The sequence below is a fragment of the Camelus ferus genome, chromosome 19 (genome assembly GCF_009834535.1).
Source record: "Camelus ferus isolate YT-003-E chromosome 19, BCGSAC_Cfer_1.0, whole genome shotgun sequence".
Classification (NCBI taxonomy): Eukaryota; Metazoa; Chordata; class Mammalia; order Artiodactyla; family Camelidae; genus Camelus; species Camelus ferus.
The window spans coordinates 1,029,758-1,053,437 of NC_045714.1; the positions used below are offsets into that span (position 1 = coordinate 1,029,758).

At 45.2% G+C, this 23,680-nt stretch overlaps 1 non-coding gene across 1 annotated transcript; it reads left to right on the forward strand.

The window, feature by feature from the left end:
• The first annotated feature begins 6,917 nt into the window (after positions 1 to 6,917).
• Positions 6,918 to 7,131, forward strand: LOC116658071. Its single transcript, XR_004313272.1, has one exon. It is a non-coding gene; the product is annotated as a small nucleolar RNA U3 (small nucleolar RNA).
• The last annotated feature ends 16,549 nt before the right edge of the window (positions 7,132 to 23,680 follow it).

Here is a 23,680-nt window from a genome sequence, read left to right on the forward strand (position 1 = left end):
GGAGGGGAGTGTAGTACAGGTTTAAATACAGACAGATATTTATATGATGATATACATACAGATATGGACGCTCTTGGTCCTGTTTCTCTGGAGAACCCTGACTGATATACATGCTTAATAGTTCTCTCCCCTGACTCTATACATGAGTGATGGTATTAATACCTAACGTTCATTGAGTGCTTACTATGTAGCAGGCACTGTTTTAAGTGCTTTGCCTGTGGTAACTCACTTAATCTTCACGACAGCCCCATGAGGGTGAACCCCATTCTACAGGTGAGAAAACTGAGGCATAGAGAGGTTTGGGTGTTTTTTTGTTTTTGTTTTTGTTTTTTGGAGGGGAACACTGTGAGCCTGCTGCAAAGAGCTGATGGGTCCTGGGAGCAAAAGTGAGGAAGGCATGTGTTCCTTCATTGTAGGCTTACCTGAGATACAGAGTCCAGTTCACTCCACCTGAGACAAGAAGAGGCTTACTCGGAAAGAGGCTAGACATGGAGAAAAATACCAAAAGCCCAAACATACTGCTTGCAGTCTTTCTGATTCTACTGTAGCAGCATCAGCGGAGCACAAAGTCATCTCAGTGAATTATCCCAACACATTTCCATGATACCACAGTGAGCATTTTAATATAGTAAATCTTCCCATCTTCTCACTTCCACCTTCCCTCCAATTATATCTTATTTATGTTGTGCTTGAAGAGTTATTAATTCAAAGATGCCTGAATCAAGCCCTGCTGCTGGAGGAGAGGGAGAAAGAAGAAATGGAAGGCACCCTTGGAAGCAGGGAGGTACTCCTTAATGCCAAAGGAACCACATCAGGCCGAGCCCTGAGAAGCCATGGCCTCTCACCAGCACTCTCATCTGGACAGTTTCTCAGCCCTAGATCCAATCTAGAGACCAAGCTAGGCCTATGGATGCTTCCCAAGAAGGCTCTGGTGGGGTGAGTGTGGGATTTCCCCTCCTCTTCTCGAAAACATTTGACTGCCTTGCTATTCAAACCCAAACAGCCTGACGATGTGCTGAAGTGTGTTGAAATGCAAGGAGCTGAGGCACGAAGAGCTTCAGAGGAAGGATGCCTTTAGCAAGGCCAACCTGCCGGGAAGAGGCCCTGGGGGCTCGCTGAATAATGGGGCCTGTCTGCTGGAGAAGCTCTGGGACAAATTCAAGCTTCCCAGAAATTAGAAGAGCTGGACGTCTTGGGAGAAAAGGAACTTGTTTTTAAAGTTGAAGCTTCACATGGACATACCACACTGTAGCCCATGAGAAAACTCTGCACACAGTTGGTTTGAAGACACTGGGGGAGCCCAGGGGAACCCCAGCACAACACACACCACGGTGAAGACCAAGCATGCAGACCAACAAGCAAAGGGTTCTGCAGTGGTCACCTCGCGTGCTGGGAACACTCTTTGGTGAGCTTTCTGCTACCTTCGCACTAAATCCCCACATGGCCCTCAAGCCAGCAGGACGAGGGAAGCCGGAAAAAAAAAAAATGTCTCCTCAGCAGCATCCAAAAGGCCGTAAGCTCTCTCCTTCATCCTTTTCAGCCATCCTCTCTTCCATTCCACCCGGGATCCCCATTTCTTTGACTGGACTCAAGCAGCCCTCTGGGTGTGTCCCCATTGCAGTGATGCCAGACTGTCTCCCAGAAAGAAGATGTCCCCCATGGAACCGAGAGCTCCCTGAGAAGGCATTCAACCCAGGGAAGCTCTGTCTGATGATATTCAGTCCTGTCAACTGGTCACCCCATCCCCTCCTCTCCCTCCTCACCCACTGCCCTCCCCAACCTTCACAGGGAATTTACTCTGTGCTGGGCACTGCACTAGGTGCTAGAGAAACAAGAAAGAACAAGACCGAACGGGGCTGGGACCTTCTGGGGATCCTGTCCATTCATCTGTTCATGCAGCAAATGCTGGTTGAACACCTACTGTGCACCGGGTGCTGTTTCAGATGCTGGGGATACAGAAGGGAACAAACAGAACAAAGACCACGCCTCTGTGGAGTTTACATTCTAGTAAGACACCAAATAAATCATTACACAAATGATCGATTACACATGCGTGGCTGCTACCATGGAAGAGTTCAGGATGTTAGGAAAGCACACGACAGAAGAAATCGAACCTGATCATGCCCCGAGGAAATGCATTAACTGAGGCCTCGTGGAAGAAGGGGAATCAGCTTGGAGGAGAGGGTGAAGAGGACCATTCCTGCAGACATTCTGGAGATGGAAGAAAGGCTAATTCAGACCCGAAAACAGACCAGTGTGAGGGAACACAGGAAGGGACGTGGCAGTAAAACTGAAGGACAGGCAAGGCTCAACTATGTAGGGTCTTGTGACTGAGGATCTGGCTCTTTACTCTGAAAGTCATAGGGAGCCACAGAAGAGTATTCAGGAGGGGAGCGACACCGTCACATGTGTGTTTATAAACCATGATGCAGGTGTCTGGGCAGAGAGAAAATAGCAGGGAATCAGAAGGAAAGTAGAAAGGCAGGTTAGTGAAACCAAGGGCAGTTAATCAGTTAGATCCCTTAAACTGTAACTTGCTTAATAAATAATATTCTGTAACCTGCCTTCACTAAGCTTGCTTTAATTGTTCTTGCAAACTGCATACCCACCAAGCATCACATAGCTTAGGTAATACATCATAAGACTCCTCAGACTGCCACTTAGAGATACCACTGCTGACCTGTGAGTCGCTATAGTAACTGTTGCTTAAATTGTTTTTCAGGAACATGGAGCTAGTCTTGCCCTGTTCAAATCAGTCGAGATCACTGACCACTCAGCTGGGCCTGTGTGAGTGACCTGAATGACCTTTTGAGGACCCAAAACTCCACCCTCAGATCATGCTGACACCGACACTTTCTAAATATACATCCCACGACAAAGCATGTAACTCAGATGCACCTGTACACCACACCAATTATACTTCACCTTTCCCCATGCCTAGGATCACCATGCTCCTTTTCCCGTAAATATCCCGAGCCCCTCGCATTCAGGGAAGCAGATCTGAGACTTGTTCTCCAGTCTCTTTACTTGGCTTCCTGGTGAATAAACCTTTTCTCTGCTGCAAACCTCCACATCTCAGTGTCTGGCTTGCTGCACTTCAGGCAATGACATTAAGAGCTACTGCAGGAGGCCAAGGAGATGGTAGAGTCTGGGGCTACAGTGAAGGTAGAGGGAAAAGACAGACAGAGAAATTGGGGAGGTAGGCTCCACTGGCGAGAAACTATGTGCATTTGCTAAATAATAGGGCACCATAGACCAGGTAGTTGAGACTACAGAATGTTATGGTCTCACAGTTCTGAAGGCTGGAAGTCCGAAATGGAGGTAGGGCTGGTCTCTTCCAGGGCCGTGAGGAAAGGATCTGTTCCAGGCCTCTCTCCTTGCCTTGTCGATGGCCGTCTTCACGTTCACATGGCCTGCTCCCTGAATGCATGTGTCTCCAAATTTCTCCTTTTCATAAGGACACCAGTCATACTGGACTACAGCCCACCTTAAAGACCTTACTTTAACTGGATTACCTCTGCCAAGACCCTGTCCGAAATTAGGTAACAATCTGAGGTACTGGGGAGGGGAGGGGTGTCTTCAACATAAGTCTGGGGGGGACACAATCAGCTATAATACTTACTAAGAAAAGTTCAATGGGGAGTGAGAAGATGTAATGGCCTTTCATGTCTTTAGAGACACCAGTTAAAGCAACTCATCTTGTTTCCTTTTCAACTGACCAGACTCTTGTCTGTTTGATTGTTTCTTTTTGTTTGTTTGAGACCATGCATCACAGAGAGGACCACACAGGTCTGAGATTCCCAGTTTCTGGGGGTGAAACTCCAACCCCAACAGAGCTTCCTGCCGGATACTGTAGCTGGGGGTGGCAGGGGTTGGGGTGGCAGGGAGGAACAAAAGGCCTGGGCTAGCTACAAACACAAGCCAGTGGAATCTAAGTAGGGCCATGGGGAAGGCTGAGAAGGGAGCACACTACATTATCTGTTTTCCTGTCTATTTCCAAAAACATCTGGAAATTTATCTACCACACTCCTGTCTCCTCTCAGAGGTCTGCAAATCTGACTCACAGTCAGGGACTCACAGTACTTGTTAAAATAGATTCCTGGGCCCCACCGTTGGAGACTCTGCAGTGAGACTGCAGACCTCTGTTTTTCTTATGTGCCCCAGGTGACCCTGGTCTCCAGTGGCATTTGGGAACTTCTTCTACAAATGTCCTTTCTTCTGCTGGGCCTAAATATAAACATCTGCTCAGGCATCTGTGGCGCCCAGAGGTTCTAATCTGTGGGGAACTGGCACACTTCCTAGCCCTTGATTATCCCACTAAATTGTCTCAAGGAAGATTCTGATTTCCATCTCTATTCCTGCCTCTCAATTCTGATTACTTCAGCAAGTACCTTTCAATTGCCCTACTCTTTTCTTTCTTAAAGAACAGCCTCCAACTTCAATTAAAAAATAAATATATATATATATAAGTCAACAGAGGCAGCTTTACATGACACTGTGATCAAGCCTTTTTAAATGTAGGTAGAGATGGCCACGGATGAGTGACTCAAATTCCAGTCTGGATTAGCCCCATGGCTGATGCTGTTGGTTTTCCTCCTGTAGATCTCCACACACCAAAGGATGCTTAGAGCAAACCTTGCAACCCATTGCCGTGGGTATGGGGGCAGGCTAGGCCAGTGTGCAGGGCAAACCAGAAATCCCAAGGAGCTCCTACCCCAGAAGCAGCCCTCAACCAACTGGAGACCAGGAGTTGGTACATAAATGCTCCAGCTTCTTTGTTACCCCATTAGGATAACTCCAAGACATTTTCTGCACTGGATGCCGGAGCTTTCCAGCTGAGTTGAGCTCCGGTTGCCCACAGTAGTGACCTGCTTGGTAGCACACTCATCAGTTTCCTTCTCTTCCCTCTCTCACTTGCTCCATTCATTAACAAGTATCTCCTGAGATCACTTCAAATCCTTGTCCCAGTGTCACAACATAAGGGACTCAAAGCAAGATAGGCACTATTCTAAACTGTTCTTCCTGTGCTGGATCACAGCTCTTACTCAAGAACTCAAATTCAAGGCTGTACTATATTTTACTGACTTCTATTACAGAATACTTAGGGTGAAAAATTGAAGGCTACAGGTCTTCTCTGGCCAAGCTAAAATCCAGTCCTGCAATGCAATGAGCTTTCCTCTGAGGCTTTGGGCCAAATTGGGCTTGAAGCTCAAACAAATCATCAGTATCTGCAAACCCATTCCAATCAATAAAAACCAAAAGAGAGTTTCCGGAAGTGGGATTGTAAAATGGTACAGCCACTTTGGAAAATAGTCTGGCAGTTCCTCCAAAAATGTTAAATGGAGTTACCTTATGATCCAGCAGTTCCACTCCGAGGTCTGTACCCAAGAGAACTGGAAATACATATCCATACGAAAACTTGTGCATGAATGTTCATTGCAGCAGTATTCATAATAGCCAAAAAAGTGGAAACAACCCAAATATCCATCAATTCAACTGGTGAACAGACAGTGTGGTGTATCCATACAATGGAATATTATTCATCCACAGAAAGAATGAAGTAGTGATACATGCAACAGCATGGATGAAACTGGAAAACATTACTCTGTGTGAAAAAAGCCCCATCACAAAAGGCCACATATCATATGACCCCACTTAAACGAAATGTCCAGAATAGACAGATCCACAGAGATAGAAAGTAAATTAGTAGCTGCCAGGGATGTATTAGGAGTGACTGCTAACAGGTATGAGGCTTCTTTGGGAGGTGCTGAAAATGTTCTAAAATTAGATAGTGGTGATGGTTACACAACAACTCTGTGAATATGCTAAAAACCATTCAACTGTATTCTTGTACAAGGTGAATTTCACTGTATGTAAATTATATCTCAGTAAAGCTGTTATTTAAGAGAGAGAGTTTCTGAAGTCTGCTATGAATCTGTACCTCAAAAAAATTTTTTTTTACCACTTTCTGATTTTCCTGAAATATCTTTTCAAAGCCATGTTACAACCTCAGAAGAAAGTGAAGCTAAAAGTCTGGCTGTGAGTCTTGGTGACGGCAAAGCTGAACTCCAAGCAGAGGCTGGGTCTGTGAGCTTTAGCGGGCACAGCAAAAAGGATGCCAGCGGACCTGGCTCCGGATCCCGGTGCAGCCACCTGCTGGTCCTGTGACCTCAGCAGGTTGTGCGTTGGTACAGGGTTTTGAAAACATTAAATGAGATTAGGAGTCTGTCTCAGCCAAGCAGAAATAAGTCTTCTTAAAGCAACATCTGAGGGAGGGAAGTTGCTCACTCAAGGCACCCGAATCTTGACAGCAATGGATCTGCTGGTTCAGAAGTCTCTCTGTAACAAAGCCAGAGGGGCTCTTTAACCCAGGAACCCTTAAGGTCACAAAAGAATTCATTCAGTAATACAGATGAATTTATTTAAGAAACAGAAATAGACACAGACATAGAAAGCAAATGTAATTACCAAAGAAGAAAGTGGAGGAGGGATAAATTAGGAGTTTGGGATTAATAGATACACATTACTATATATAAAATAGATAAACAACAAGGTCCTACTGTATAGTACAGGGAACTATATTCCATTTCTTGTAATAACATAATGGAAAAGAATCTGAAAAGGAAAAATATATATGTATAATAGAACTACTTTGCTACACACCTAAAACTAACATTGTAAATCAACTACACTTCAATAAAAGTTTTTAAAGTGGAAAAAAATAAAAATAAAATAGATAAACAATAAGGTCCTACTGTATGGCACAGGGAACTATATTTAATATCTTGTAGTAACCTATAATGGAAAAGATTCTGAAAACGTGTGTGTGTGTATCTGAATCACTTTGCTATACACCTGAAACTAACACAATATTGTAAATCAACTATACTTCAATATTTTTAAAAAAAGAATTCATTAAGAATATACTTTCAGGGATCATTTCTATAGTTTGTTACTAGAGAAGTTTCTCCAAATGTGTAGAGCACCCAAAACCACAGGAAGAGGCGCAGTGTTCTCTCCTGAGCATGAAGCTGGTTCTTGGTGTCGCTTGTGTGACTGCCATTTGCCACTGATGATCGTTCTTCTCTTCCTTTGGTGAGAGTAAGAGGGAGAGGACGCCATCTGAGTGGTTTTGTTTATAATCTTGTCTTAGCAAAAACAGGTGACATCTTTTTGTTTCTTTTTCTTTGGTGTCTTTTTTTTTTTTTTTTCCATTTATTTTGTTTTGGGCTTGTATCTGTGTGAACCGGAAGGAGGGCATTTTTTTGTTTTGTATTGATATAATTAATCACAGTTTGGGCTTTTTTTTAGTTTTTTATTTGCTTGATACTTTTTTACTGGAGTTTTTAAATAGTGAAGGGTTTTTTTAGTCTTTGCAACATTTGTGCTTCAGGGTTTTTTTTTTGTTTGTTTTTCTTTCTTAACTTTATTTTATAAAAATAAATGTTGCAAAAAAAAAAAAAAGAATTCATTCAGAAGGACTGAGGTCATTCCCTAGGGTGAGGACAGAACACAGTTCAGCATGCAATTAATTTCAAAATCATGGTGTTTAACTACAAAAGTCTTGAACAAAGTCTGTAAAATGATTCCCATTTTACAGAAGAGAAATAGAGTCTCAGAGAAATCAAATGAGTGACTCCAGGTCACATAAGTAGAACCTGGGGCTTGGACCTGCACCTCCAGCTATACGGCATATACACAGGCAGAAGTCAGGCAGGGCCAGGACTTGGGGGGCACCAGGCTAAGGCATTCAAGACAGCAAGGATGGGGAGAAAGCCAGGGCTGCTTCTTACATCAGAGAGGCAGTAAGCATGACAACCTGAAATGACCCTTGGAGGAAAGCCTAGATCAACTGGTTCAGGCTTCCAATTCACATCGGGACCAGAGAGCTGGATGGTTTCTCGTGGAATGCACACAATAGCCCTGTTCTATGGAGATATAGGGTAAGTGTGCACAGATGAGAAAACAAGACTTGGAGAGGTGATGTGACTTGTACATCTAGTACATTGAGGTGGCAGAATTCAAACCCCTATACAACTCTATACAACTACAAGTTCTGTGCTCTTTGCTCCTTGGTACCCACTTGGCAGACAGCCTGAAAATGGAAATGGTTACGTTTAAACATCTTTTTGTTGAATTTACTTAGATATGGGTGAGGAGGACTGGAGCATGGCCCCCAAAGTAGCAGTTGCTCCTGAACTTGCAACTTATTCGTTTTTAGCTATAAAATGGAAACAAAACCTAAGCCATTGAGCTGCTATGAGGAATAATGAGTTGATTGACATAAAGCACCTAGCAGGTACCTGGCACACAGTAGGTAGCCTAAATGTTGAGTCTTTTCCCTCAATAGGAAGGCTGGTAGTCCAAGGTCAATATTGGTCCTCAGTGTAGATAAAAAGACAGAGGCACAGTTTAGTGCACAGAATTACAAGATGGAGTGGGCAGAGCCTTAAGGAACATCCCATCCTATCCAGTGGATGACAGCTTGAGAAACTGAGACTCAGACAGCACGGCAGTAACTTACCCAGGATCATCCCCTAAAATGGCCTGTTCATTTGGAGAAAAAGCTATTCCATATTCCCAGGTTTCTTCCCTCAACACTGCAAAGCAAAAATGATTTCTCCTCTAGTAATCCCTTGGCAATTTTTAATAAAGACATTTCCCTGGCATAAATGTTAAAATTGCCTAAATATGGCTAACTCTTGAATAATGCTGGTTAATCCTGGCTAATGTTTGATCCTTTAAAGCATCTTTTCCCATCAATAAACTTTTTTTGTGGGAAACTCTCATTTGCCTTGTGTTTCTTATGGAAATGTGATTTGTACATACATCCTCCCTGCATAAATATTTAGCTCATCATTGTGCTACACAAATTCCCTACAAATTAGGTGGAAATCAGCCTCAGCTGACAGAAGCATCCATACTCAATCCAGGGGGAAATCATTATTATTTAGAACTTATTAAGCCACGACAGTTAGTACTGGATGGGCCTGGGAACTTCAATAAATACTGAGCACAAATAGGAGCCAAACGCTTGAGCGAAGATTGGTCTTGCAATTTCTACCAGTCAAGCAGCAGCAAAAGGTTGAAGAAAAAAAAATGGGTTGCAACTTGGTTCTGCCAACTGCAAACTGTTGCAACAAAAGCAAACTATTAAGTCCTTCCTTTTCTATAAAATGGGTCTAACCATACCTATGTCACAGGGATTTTCATTATAAAGGTTAAATGAGATAATTTATGTATTTAGCACAAAGCCTGGCATATAGTACATGTTCGATAAATGTTCATTTCTAAGAAACTAATGAACCCCAAGTGGTGAGATGTGGAGTTGTTAGTTCATAGTTCATGTAATTATGGTTACAAACATGTAACCATAATTGTTTGGTTACAATTATATCCCAGCCCCCTGTGCTACAAACATAATTTACTCCAGTCTCAACCAGGTTTTATTTGAAGGTTGCAGCTAACTCTGCCAATATGACATAAAACTAAACAGAGGACCAGTTTCATCTAGTGTGGGATAAAAATCTACATGTTCATACAAACTGCATCATTAGACTTTGTAGCCAATGCTGTCCATGTCCTGTTATACACCTTGGACATTTCATTGTGCCCCAGCAACTTCCATCTGTCATAAATGTATCTCTGTGTGTAAGTGCTCTTGCTCCAGAAACAGTAGTGTATAAATACCCCAGTTCCCTCACCCCTTGTGTGGGGTCATTCTGAGGCATGTGTTTCCCCATACACACTTTGTTGGCCCCTTTCCTTCCCTGTTTCACTTCCCCACTGATGTGACCTCCATTTCCCAAATAAAGCCCCTTCACTTGAATCTTGTCTTGGAGTCCAGGAGAACTCTAAAGGAGTTCAGGACATGCCACCCTAAACTATGCCTCTTTGACATATTTATTTTTTTCAGCTAAAGGCACTTGAGAAACTGCAGATGCAGGAAAGGCTCTCTGACCTGCCCTTTTCTACCTAGAAACAGAACATAAAATTTCCCATGAGAAAAACACCCTCTCTGTACCAGTAAGACAAGAATATCTTTATCACCACAGATTTGGAATAAGACACTGAAATGGGTCTGTACAAACAAATGTACTAAAATAACCCTATCTTCCCCTGCTTCCTCTTTCCAATATGTCTCCTAGTCATTTCCCTGTAATTTACTGCCCCTAGCTTAAACCTCTTCTTTTTGTTTCTTCACAAATTTATCATTTCTTTGTCTAAAAGGTATAAAAGTTTCTGCTCTGGTCACTTCCTCAGGTCTTCATTCTCTTGTGAAAGCCCTGTGTATAAGTAAAAATGTAATAAAACCTTCATGCTTTTTTCCCATTAATCCCTCTTATGTCAGTTTAATTCTTAGGTCCAGCTGGAGAACCTAAGAGGATAGGAGACTTTTTCCTCCTCTACAACGCAAAAGAAGTCACATACATGCTAGGTCCCCAGCGCTGTGCCTGAAGCGCAGGACCAAACTAAGTTTAATGTGGGAATAAAAATAGCTCCCATCCCTGAAGGTTAGTCCTCCAGAGCTCCAGCCCCACATACCCACACGGCCATCCCCACGTGCTCTTAACCTGAAAAAGTAATCTCCCCATCTGCCCAACATCTACCTGCTCTTACAACTGGAAACAGCTCCATTATCTACTCATTTCTGCAAGCCAGAACCCTGGACATCACCTTCAATTTTTCCCTTTGCCTCCCCTGACCCCCACCACTTCCTGCCAATCACCAAGTCCTACCAATCTGACCTCCTAAATCTCTCCCAGAATCAGTCACTTCTCTCCACCTCATAACCACTGAGCCAAGCAAGACCACCACCGTCTCTGGCCTTGACTATTGCTGTAGCCTCCTAACTACTGTCCCTCATCCTCCTTGGCTCCCCACAATCCTCTCTCAGAGCCATGGCCAGAGAAATTATTCTTTGGAACTGCAAATAATAACAGCAACAATTCACACTTAGCGATGCTTACTTTGTGCTAAGCACTGCTCTGACACTATAACTCCCCAACATTAAGTCTTCTACTTTCTAAGGCACTTAAGATAAAACCCCAACTCTTTGCTTGAGCCTGCAAGGCCCTGGATGACTTGGCTCCCCCTTTTTCTCCACAACTCTCTCTCTCACCGTTTCCACTGCAGGATCGAGTCGCAAGGGTCTCTTTTGGAACAACTGTGTGCATAGTTTTCTGCTTTTATTTTTTCATAGAGAACTGATGTCAAAGATAAACACAGCCAGATGTTAGCTAAAGCAGTGAAAAGAGATTGTATTCAGTAACCACTAACAGGGAAAGTGCTCAGCCCCATTCTGATCTGTGCAGAGGTGACTGAGCATTTTAAAGAATGAAGGGAGAGGAGGGGGAATGTAGGGGTTTGAACAAAGTCAGGAAAGTGAAAAATGACAAAAAGCAGAAAGGGGTGGTCGGTCCATATAAAACCCAGTGGGTTTGCAAACTGGTACCTGTTGCAGTTAAGCTCCTCCTCTCCCATAGAGCCTGGGAGATGGGGCCTTTCTTTGGGTGCCGGCTGGAGAAAGCAGTGAAATAATTCAGTTGGCGGCTCTGAATTTTCTCGGGTCGGAACTTTAACAGCGCTAGGATCATCTAGGGATGCAGCCTTGAGCTCTTAGGAGCTGTGTTAGTGTTTGCTAAAGTTTTAATAGGCCAAAGTTCAGTCTTCCCAGGAAGACAGCTCAGAGGAGGCTGGTTACAAGGAGAAAATCTTTGTCACTGACTTTGAACATCCATCAGCATCAACCCCTCATCTCCATCCGAGCCCCATCCACCATCTTCCCAGGCCCTACTTCAAAGCCTCCTCCATCAGGAAAAAGCCTTTCCTCCTTGGAGCTCCCATTGGGACACTTGGGATGAGTATGAGATTAAGGATAGTTCTATTCATCCCCTTAACCATCCACAGGTTCATTAGAGCAAGAACTCTCTCTCACCTCCCACAAAGCCTGGCACAGAACAGAACCTAACACATAGTAGGTGCTCAAAGAATGTTGACTTAATTAATAAAGTCGCCCAGTCTTAATCACAAATGTTTGGGCTGTCTCCTTCAAACCACCTTCCCCCTGGGACCTGCGGCTGATTGGACAATTACTCCAGAGCTGGAACAAATCACCCTCAGGCGCTCGATAAAACTATTCAATGAACGCTGCTGACAAAGGAGCTGATTGTGCTACTTTGACCCTGAAAGTAATTACATGCACCAGCATCCATCTGCCCGTAGGGTGGCCCGGAAGGGGGTCCTCACCTTGATGCAGCTCTATCTTCTAAATAAACTCAAAAGAGCAAACGCCGTCTTGTCCCCCAGGATCGTCACTTGTTAGAAATCAAACTGAGGGCAAGTAAGAGGTGTAATCTGCACAAGCTAGCATCTCCCCAGGCTCAGCTGCGCTCCCTTCACCATCTCCATCCCAGACACCAAACATCATTAGCCCCTAGTCCAGGTAAAATCAGCAGGGCAGCCTGAAATCAAATGACTGTTTGCTCTCCCCTCAGACCATCACTGTCACTTCCACATGTCAGCCACTACTGGCCCCATTACCTTCTTGCTCTCGTCCTGAAAAGCTGCAAGTTATCCCTGAGGTTTCTGTCTCTTCCTCTATGCATTCCATTCGTTCTTTCCACAAGCACTTATCGAGCACCTATGAGAAGCGAGTGGATGGTGCTGGGTTTATACTAATGAACAAGACAGGCATGTTCCCTGCCCTCATGGAGCTCAGCATCTAGACAGGGAGATGGCGCTTAACCAGATACACACACAAATATTAATTTTAAAATTAAACACACCTATTATTTGCTGTATTTTTTCCCAGATCCTGCAGTGAAGGAAAGTCACATAAAGTAGGAGGTCATTACCCAAAGTGGCCTCAGTGTTCCTCTCAGCTTGGCTAAACTATAGACAGTTTCTTCCTGACTCCTGGTCCCTGAACTCCCTTTTCTTAGAGCATTTACGTTAGAAAATTTGGCATTGTAAATTCTTTCTCTGCCCCTTAGAGATGCAAATCTTCTCCCAGCCTTCTTACCAATTTTACAACCCAGAAATGTCATTCTCAAGGACATGGGAGCCACCCCTTAGAAATGTAATCATCGAGAAAAATAGCGCCCCTGTTTCCCAGTCTCTGCAGGAAGGTAAGAGCCTCGCTTTGATAAGCATCAATTAGCAGACACAGATGGCCTCATCAACATCAACCAGCGGCCTCCACTATTTTCCGTCACCTTACCCCAGAGCTTAAAAACCCTCCTGCCTTTTGTTTCAGTGGAGTTCAGTTCAGTCCCTCTCCCCTAATGCAACAGTCTTCAATAAAGTCTTCCATAAAGTCTTCCTTGCCTATTTAACTCTGTCCACTGCAAATTTTTCTTTGGCATCATACAGAAATGAATAAAACATGAATCCTGCCACCAAAGAATGTAAGGTTTGATTAGGAAGACAAATTAAAACTTCCAAAGTTGTAGTAAATGCTGTGAAAGAAAACAAGAGGAAGCTATGAGAGTGTACAGCAGGGAAAACATTTAAATGAGAAGAGGATCAAGGAAGAGCTCCTGAGAAGTGACATGTAAGCTGGGACACTCTCTGTTCCAGGCAGAGGAACGGTACATAGAAAGGTAGATCAAACATTCAGCTTCAGATACATCAAGTCCCTGTCCCCATATCAAGTTCTGTTATGAACCTGTGTCTTTTCTTTTCCTTATCAAAGCACAACTCTGTCTGCTCCCTTAGTTCAATAACCTTCCATGAACCCTGGGTCCCCCCTGAATATCTTCCTCAGCCTTGGGTCAAGACTGTGTCTAATCTGGCTCCTTTTACCTCTCCAACAATACAAAGAGAAAGTGTCCCCATGAACAAGCCTTCTAGGGTATGACAGAGGAGGGAGCTTCCTGTAGAAGCAACTGGATGACAGCCTGGGAAGTACGAATGCATAGCACTCACATGATTGAGAGTCAATTCATAAAGCTGAAATATTAATAGGAGAAAAAGCTGTTTTTTTCCTAGTGGACAAAAAAAAAGCGATTTTGCCTTTCTTTAATTCTGTGACACAGGACCTTAGGCAACCAGGAAACACAAGATCAGTCTTTGGTGAGTTTATTTTTCCCAAGCAAAGGATATGCCTTGTGCATATCCTGGGACCTTACTAGCCCTGGGGCCCCCTCTATTCCCAACAGACCTATCTCCACAACTCCCATAGTGCTTCCCACTCTCCTGATGGGGAAGGACCATCAAGGTCACCCTTATGTTGGGAAAGAAGTGGGGTCTTGATGCTATTACATTTGGATACCCAAATCTCCCCGCAGGATTCCTTGGGAAGCCTCATCAGAGAAGAGTCATCAAACAGGAAATCGACATTTTCCTGAGATGAGCTGAGCCCAAGCCCAGTCTACATAGCACAGAACTCCAAGGACCTGAGGTTGGAGCACAGAGCTTGGACTCGTGACCCGTGGAGCCTCTGCCTCCCGTACAGCTCCAGGTACAGCAGCTGGAAGGGAGGGCACGCTGGCCTGAGAGCACCTCTGCAGTAAGGAAGGAGTGACTGACAGGCAGCCCACTGCAGCCTTGCCCACAGCTCCCCAAGATCCAGTCACTGTCCTGGACTACAACCTATCAGAGGTCAACTCCTCCTCCTCCCTGGGGGAGTGAGAGCACCTCTTCATCACCTCTGACCAGTCTTGCCCAGCTTTCTCGACCTGCCGGCCCTGAGCACAGGATCGTCTCAGTCAGACCTTCCTCCTGGGTCATGTTCTGCATCCTAGGGCCAAAGCCCTTGTCTCTTCATCCGCAAAACACCCTCCTTTCTACATTCCTAGGTACGGAGACTGCTTATGCCTCTGAGCTCTGGGCAGGGGCCCAAGCACTCAGCTCCTCCCAGCAGGATCAGGAGCCTCCTAGAGCCAAGCCTGCAGCCCAGCAACCCTCTTGGCCTTGACTCTTGCTTCTGCGATGAGCTCTATCTGCATCCTGTCAAGGGCAATGAGTTACTGTGGAGGTGGGGCAGGACTTTTTTTCTTTAACTCAATTAAGCCGCATGCTGACTGTGATACTTTCCCCACTATCTAAGGCAGCAGGTTCCTTTGCAATTACTTTCCCTCTGCTGAGGCTGCACGTCAGCTGGGGGGTCTCCAGGAGATAGAGATGAGGTTGTGGAATCACAAAGGCAATGTGATGGGGGAGGGGACAGAGCAGGAAGCACAGAGCACAGACCAGAGTACCCGAGAGAAAGATCAATCCAGAGTGGGGAGCATAAGGTGGCCCAGAACAAACCATGCCTGGGAATCAGCTGAGATGTGACTTCCAGCTGCTTGTAAGGGCCTCAGAAGTGGGGGGGGGGGGGCTACGTCTTAATTTGATCTCCCCAAAAGCAGACCCAGAGACAAGGATTTGGATGCAGGCAGTCAATTTGGGAGGTGATCCGAGGAAGCACAGCGAAGGAGCAAGGGAGTGAGACGGGGGCTAGTCCCTGGGCAGAAGGAGCTCAACCCCACTTGGCAGTCTCTATGAGACTGTGTTGCGTACACCTGAGAAGTGTCCCCAAGAGGCAAGCAAGCCAGATGTTCATTCACTGCAGTGATTGGGTGATAGTCCTCAAAAAGATGTCCACGTCCTAATCCCCAGAACCTGTGAACGTAGGACCTTACATGGCAAAAGGGGCTTTGTAGATGTGATTAAGAATCATGCGATAAGAAGATGATCCTGGATTGTCCAGGTGGGCCCGGTGTAATCACACGGGTCCTTATAAGTGAAAGACGGAGGCAGGAGGGTCAGGAGGTTAGAGTCAGAGGGAGATCTGAAGATGCTATCTTGCTGGCTTTGAAGATGGAGGAAGGGGCCATGAGCCAAGGAACACAGGCAGCCTCTAGAAGCTAGAAAAAGTCAGTGAAGGGATTTGCCCCTAGATCCTTCAGAAGGAACACAGCCTGCTGACACTTTAATTTTAGCCATTTCAGACTTCTGACCTCCAGAACTCCAAGAGAATAAATCTGCATTGTTTTAAGCCACTGAGTTTGTGGTAACTTACAGAGCACTGGACACTAACACATTTATAGACTTAAAAAAAAATTGGGATTAGCCCATGGGCTGTGAGGAATGGGATGGGAACATTTCTGAGATATTTTTATTTTTCCTCCTGTAGTTCACTGTTTTGCTTTCTTTACTTCCTTCCTCCCCACCCCAATTCAAGCCATCAAGCCTCTGAGTTCATTGCCTGAGAGGAGGGGCAGAATGGGAGCGGCTGGGGGAAGTGGAAACAAGGCACCTGCCTGGTTTGGGTCTCCGCAAGCCTGTGCCCTTGGGGGACATAAACAAAACGTGTGACAGGAGCATGGCCAAATGTCCTCCACCCCATGAGCTGTGAAGATAATCTTCCCCTAGGATTGAGAGGAGAAAACAGACATTCAGTGGGGGAGAGGACCCTGCACCCCAGGGAGGCAGCTGGAGCCTGGAAAGGGAAGGCTGAGGGTGGCTGAGAGTCTACAGGGCTTGGTACCTTGCATGAGATGCAATATTTAAGATGGAACAAGCCAGATTCTGGGGAACGTGCTGAGTCCCTTGGTGGCTGTTGTCAGAGCTGCGGACCACACAAACCCCTTTGGGTGGGGGAAGGATCTCTCCTGAAGGGCATAGGTGGCTCTTCCATAATCCCAGGGTAGGAAATAAGGGTGTCTTATTTGGGCCAAAGGACATCCTCTCCCTCTAAGGCCAAGGAGGAAATGTGGCTGGGATTCCAAGCCTTATAGATGCTGGGAGGCACCAGCCGCCGGAGGCTGAGCAGACCCCACCCTGTGGAGAACAGCCAGAAGTCCTTGGGTCTCTGCAGTGGCTCCTGGGTCTGAGGGCTGCAAAGCAACCTCCCAGCCCTACGCTAGGGAAGTGAGACAGAGTGGACCCCAGAAAGCCACTGAGGGGAACCAGTGCTCGTCAGTGTCAACAACATCCCTATGCCCAGAGCAGGCTGCTCACCAGTGTCCCTAGCAGCAGTGCGGCCTCAGCAGCAGAGGGGCCTGCCACACTCCTCCCCATGCGCACGAGATGGCGGCAGAGAAGCCCTTCTGAAATAATTGAGGGGACAGTTTAGAGGGGCTTCATTGCCCGCAAGAGGCCCAGAAGGGGCTGATGCCAAAATGACTTAACTGTAGGCAGGGTGAATGAGCTCATTTCACAGCGCTGGGGAGGCTTCCCAGTTTACATATGTAATAAAACGTTTTATGGGGAAGAACGAATTGGGAATAAATTCGAGTGTAAGAATAAGCAGCATTGTTGAGTTTTGTGTCATTAGCAGAATCAGATCAATTCAAAACATAAACCAGGAATAACAAGCCCTCTCTCTCCAGGTCACCCTGGGTCTTAAATAAGACCTATTGTGTACAAAGGACCCACCAGAGCCAGTTATTCAGTTACTTTGGAATAACCACATAAGAGCGGGGGAGGCTATAGCTCCAGTGGCAGAACATATGCTTAGCTCAAGGTCCTGGGTTCGATCCCCAGTGCCTCCATTAAAATAAATAAATAAATAAAACCTAGTTACCTCCTCCACCAAAAAAAAAAAAAAAAAAAAAAAACCTGCATTAGAATACCCACGTAAGAGAGGATCATTTTTAACGGAACCCCCGCCCAAATCTATGTCAAAATTATTCCCAGTAATAACCGTGGAATAACCAGTAATAATTACTTCTTGGTTCGTTCTTTAGTTTTAAAACCACTAACAGTTATCAATTATAAAGAAGAAATTTGACATTACATATATCATTCAGATTCAATAAAAAAATTTACTGTAGGAACTGAAGTTGGCACTTACCAAAGTTTCTAGATCACAATGTATATCCCATTTCACTGTTCTAAATTTTTAGCATAAGTTAAAAACTCCAAGGGGTCACATAGAATGATTGAATTAAAGTAACTCACATTAGCATTTTTCACCATTTAATCACTAGGCTGTCATTGTTGCTACTGACTGTTTAAATGCAGGAATATGTATACCACAGGCATTAGAGACCCGAACTGGGCCCAAAGAGAATGTGAATGATTCTGGATTATTAGCAACTTACTTTCCCTGAACACGTGTAGTTGAGTCCCTAGATCTAGAGGAATGACTGTACAACAGGGAATTCTTTGGATTAAGTTCCACAAAAATACAATGTTTATGAAGGGAATAAGTGATTAAAACATATCAGTTTGAAGCTTGCATGTATATTAAAATGCGACAGTAACCACAGCAATTTAGATCGTAGTTCAGCTGAGTATTTCAGGGTGCAGGAGTGTTAACGACTGATATGGTTTAGAATTGGCAGAGTATCATGATGATAAAAAACAGACTGGCTTTGTTGGCTTTATTCTTGTTTTAAAATCTCTACAAAATGCTCCCCATTATTGCCTGCACCCAGGGCAGTGCCCCATCCTCATACACTGGTAGTGACTGGAACCCATTCTGTTCTTTGGGGGAAATCAATCCTATTTTAAAATGTGAAAATAGCTCACACTGATTGTCTGCCGTCCTTCTAAGACCTTCATCTGTATTAACTCATTTAATTCTCAGTACACGTCTACATTAGTGGTTAACTGTCCTTACTTCCATTTTACAGATGAGAACATGGATGCACTCAGAGACTTAGATATTGCATATGGGAGTGCTTTGTACACTCGAAGTGCAGGACAAATATTGCCAAGCTGGCAGTCATATTTGTGAAGGTTTTGTGTATTTGGTAATGGCAATGGACCAGAAATACCAAGGATTAAAAGAAGGGTAGATGTTTACGAGGCTGTTAACAACCTAGACAAAATACCACAGACAAATTCAACAGCGCCAATATTCTGTTCCCAAAATGGAGCCTGTGAAGACAGCCAAATGGTGTGACCACAGTGCCAAGCAGCCAGCTGCCAGAGACGAGATGCAAGCAATGGTGCGGCTGCAGAGAAAAGGCCTCAGTGCTCACCATCCCCAAAAAACCTAGCAGCAACCAGCTCCTGCCCAGGGCCAGGTCACACAAGGACTGTTGGTTCTGTAGCACATTCAGAGGGGAGAATTGGGAAGCCCACACAGCTGCCTGTGGGGATGCCCACTGAGACCTAGGGCTGAGGCAAAGTGATCTGGACAATCCATGACCCCTCAGTGGAGGCAGATAAACAGAAGCAGGCTGCTCTTCACAAAAGTACATTGAGTGAACATCAAGGGTCTGGGCTGGACACTTCCACCTTTTCCCTTGTCTTTTGTTTATTTAATGCACGCCTCATAAAGCCATTCTTGTCTGCTCACAAATGAGGAATGTGCAGCTGGACAGTTACTTAGCTGGCACCGGGTGCAGAGAGCTGGAATGGTCACAAGGGAGACCAGAGCTAGAGGCCCCAGACTATCCTCCACTGACCCTGGGAGCAGTTTGACAATCTCAGAAGGGGCCTGTCCTGGAAGGTCAGGCATGCCAGCCTTCCATCCAGCGCTAGAATGGTCTGGGAGCCTCTGCTTGCGTACCTCCAAGGAGAGGGCACGTCCTGCTGCTTGAAACAGCTGTGGACACCTTACTGCCCAAGCCCTCCAAGCTATCCCTGTCGCTGTATGCAAGTCACACCTGTGCCTGGGAAGGTCTTCAGAGACCTTCAGTGAAGCATCACGCTGCCCACCATGACCCATCCTCCCCAATCAAAACAAATCCCCTCCTCCAGGTTGCCCAGCCCTTGTTTACGGCACCCACAACTGTCAGTGTTTCAGCCTGTTTTATAACTACCTGTCTCCCCCATTTGACTCCTCAAAGGCATAAACTGAGTTTTCTCCTTGATAACTGACTCCAAAAATGCTTTAAAATCCTTTTATTAAAAAATGTAATTCTTTAACAACAATCAGCAAGCCCTCTCTGCTGTCTTTCTCTCTCCCTCTCTCTCTCTCTCAATCTCTCTCCCATGTGAGAAAATCACAAAGATGACCCTCATTTCTGGGCTGAACACACCCCACAGAGCACCAGCCATCTCTCCCCTCCTACCCCCTCACCCCACACCCTACAAAGGAAAGCTCAAAGCAATGGTTTTGAGATCTCAGGCCAGCTTCCTAATCCAGTCTTCTGTTCCCGTGGTTCTCAAGCTTGGTCAGGCATCAGCATTCTGTGGAGAGCTTGTTAAGACACAGAATTTCTAATTCAGGCCCTCTGGTGGGCCTGGGGTGGGACTCAAGAGTTTGCACTTCCAACACGTTCCAGGTGATGCTGATGCTGCTGGTCCTGGGACCACACTTTGAGAACCGTGGCAGCACAGTGTTTGAAGTTCATTCCCAGCCACCGGAATGACTTGCCTATGGGGACAGGAGAGGCATGGAGGACTTGAGCAATATCCTGCCTTTTCTCACCATCCAAGAGGTCCCTATGCTGTCTCAAGCATCACAGAGGGTACAAGACTTATCTCACACACAGCATCTCCACTGGTGCTTATCTAACTACCTCCAGCAACACAACAGCCACTACTTGTCAAGTCACACTACCCTACCTCCAGTTATTTCTTACATTGAGTGACTTGTCACCCTCCTACCTATAGTTGCCAAATAAAATACAGGACTCCTAGTTAAAGTTGAATTCCTGATAAACAATGGATAACTTTTTAGTTAAGTATGTCCCATTAACATAGCTATTTTTATTTGCTAACTCTGGCAACCCTACACTCCTATGCATTAGGTCTCCAGGTGCCTGAGCCAAATTCCTGCCAGTCCTGAAGCAGCCAGGTGATCTCAACTGCAGGTGAACTTACTTTCTGTGCTTCACAAAAACCATGTGAATCAACACCGATAGCAGTCAGCATCAGGAAACACACTTGACCAGAGCTGCACTTGGAGCCTGGGTCTTACAGCTATTCCAAGGCTTGGCCACTGTCAGGAAAATGACCCACCATCTGACCTCCTTGGGTGTGCACCTCCTTACCTTGAAATAGATAGACCTTTATGCCAGAGACCTACCAGACTCTCAACACCTGGTCATCCAACTACACCCACCCCATAGGTAAATGCTGGCATCTAGACTAAAAGCTACTTCTTCTGATGCTCATGCTGCAAGTTTTCACTAATGCAAGAGTCATTTACTAAGAGGTGACCCCAGGATCTAGTACAAGTGCTAAGCGGTGAAGGAAACTTCCTGTGCAAGTTTTGTCATTTCAAGACTCCAAATGCCACGGATCAGAAGAGTCCTACCAATTTTCTGATGTCCCCCTTAGAGACCACCCAGCCCAGCCAGAGAGGGAAAGGGAATTTCCCAAGCTCCAATTCAAGCTGACAGCAGTCTACTGACCTCAGCTCAGACCTCAACCCCTCTACCAGGGCCTCTTCCAACCAAAAGGGAGCTACTACTACTGGCAAGTGAAAACCACAGAGGTATACCATTTTCTCCCACGGAACAACAGTAGAAAATTCTCACAATGCCAAGCATTGGAGAGCACGTGGAGAAAATCATACTCTTCTGTACTGTTGTTGGGAATGGAAATACCTAGAGCGATTTGAGAGGAAATTGGCGATACCTAGTAAAACTGAGAGTGCACTTACTGTACAACAGAATGATCCCCCCTCCTCGGGGCTTGCCCCCAAGGAAACACTCTTTACCTGTGCCCGATGAGATCTGGGGCAAGGGTGCCTACTGCAGCTTTGTTTATTGTAATGAAAAATTGGAAACAATCTAAATATGCAAGAAGGAGGAAATGAGAAACAAAACATGCCTTATCCACATGACAGAATACCTTGCTGCAGTTAGAATGAATGGATTAGAGCTAAATTTACCAAAAAGAATAAAGGTCGAAAGCGGCCTTGTGTGAAAAAACAAGGTGTAAAGAGACCCAGGGCAAGTTTATGTAAATACTGCAATGCATTCCCACAAAACAATACCATGTATCTATTATTTATAATACATTGTATGTGTATATACAAACATAAAGGTTTCAAGACAATTTATTTGAAAAGTTTTGCCCAGAAGGAAACATGGCTATGAAAGTCACTGTTGCGGTTGATTCTGCAAAAGGGGTAAAGTTCAAAATGTTAAAATAAAATATCTTTTGTTCAAAATACACTTGAAGTAAATATAACAAGATTTTCAATGTTATCATCCCAGTGGCAGGCATGCCAATTCATTACTTTTGTGTTTTCCTTTTGTTCTAACTTCTCAAAGAAAAATAAAGCGGCTATTCTGAGGCACTGCTCTCTGGGGCCCCCCAAGCCTACGTGACTGACCAAATACACATTTCTCAGGCTTCAATAATTCATCACATGAGCAGGGGCGTGAGTGCGGGAAAGGCTCCATCCTTAAGGGAGTACAGAGGAACGCATCCGATCCAGGCTAAAATCTTCCTCCCTCCGTCCTGACTAGAGATGACCTTGGGTTTGAATGAAGAGGGAGGGGATTTAATGCACTGAATGCTTCTCCCAATCTACTTTAGAGAGACGGAAGGGAACTCTCACCTGGCTCAATAATTTATCAGAACTCGAGCATGAAGAGATGTAGAACCTTTCATATACATGGGCTGTGAGTTCAGCAACAACTCATGACCACTAGCTAGTCAAGGTGATGGGCTCATCCAAGCTCCAAGATGATAAGGGGGACGAGATCCCCATTGATGTAAGAAGGGAAACCATAATGTGCACATAAGTCTAGTGGGGATCCTGTTACAATGTAGATCCTGATTCAGGAGGTGGGGGTTGGGGGCAGGGAAGGCAGGGGCTGGAGGAAGTGCTGGAATGTTGCATTTCTATCAAGATCCCAGATGTTGTTGGTGTGGCTGGTCCATGGATCACGCTTTGAGCAGCAAGTCTCTACACTCTCCACAGTCAACTGCCCCCTTCAGTTTCTGCTTCAGCATCCGCTTTACAAATAAAAGCACGAGCACTGATGTTGTCCGATGGTACTGGGGTCAGGAGAACCAGGAATCACCTAACTCCTGCCTGTCAGTCCCAAGGGAGGTGGCTGAGGGGAACCAGAGCACACCCCTTGTTAGAAGCCTGAGGTCTGGGAAGCAGACGAAGGGGCCAGGATGGAGCACAAGCTTGGCGGGGTGACCAACTGTCCTGGTTTACCTGAGACAGAGGAGCTTCCCTGAACACAGGATTTTCAGTGCTAAACCCAGAATGTCTCAGGCAAACCAGACATGTTGGTCACCCTAACAAAACCTAGTGTGGAAGACTGATTTTCTCCAGGATGGGGAAGGAGTAGAGGAAATAACAGGAAAGGAAAGCAGGTGTACTTTCTGAGCTGGTAGAAACATTTTCTATCTTGGTCACAGAGGTTTGCACAATTGTCAAAACTCATTCAACTTAAGATCTGTGCATTTTATGGTATGTAAATTGTATCTCAATAAAAATATCTAAAATAAAGCAAAAGCAGCCTGGTCCACCAGCTCCCCCTAAAATGTCATCTGAATCTTGGCTTCTTATCACCCACTTGCTAACCAGAAGTAGACAGTCCCCAGTGACCAACCCAACTGTAGGAAGGAGGAAGTTGAAGCGAATAGCCACACCCGGGGCACACACAGAGGCCCCCACCTGAGTAAACATGTCCCTTGTGGGCTCTTGAATTGCCCCACTTAGTAACTCTTCCTTCTTTGCAGGAGAAATGTAGAAATGAGGTGGACAGAGGGTGAACTTTTTCTTCTCCTCACCAAGATATCATTTTAAAAGTTCAGTCAGTGTAGCCACTGAGAGGCAATGTGGCCAAGGGTAGAGTCACCAAAGTCTGTCCTTGTT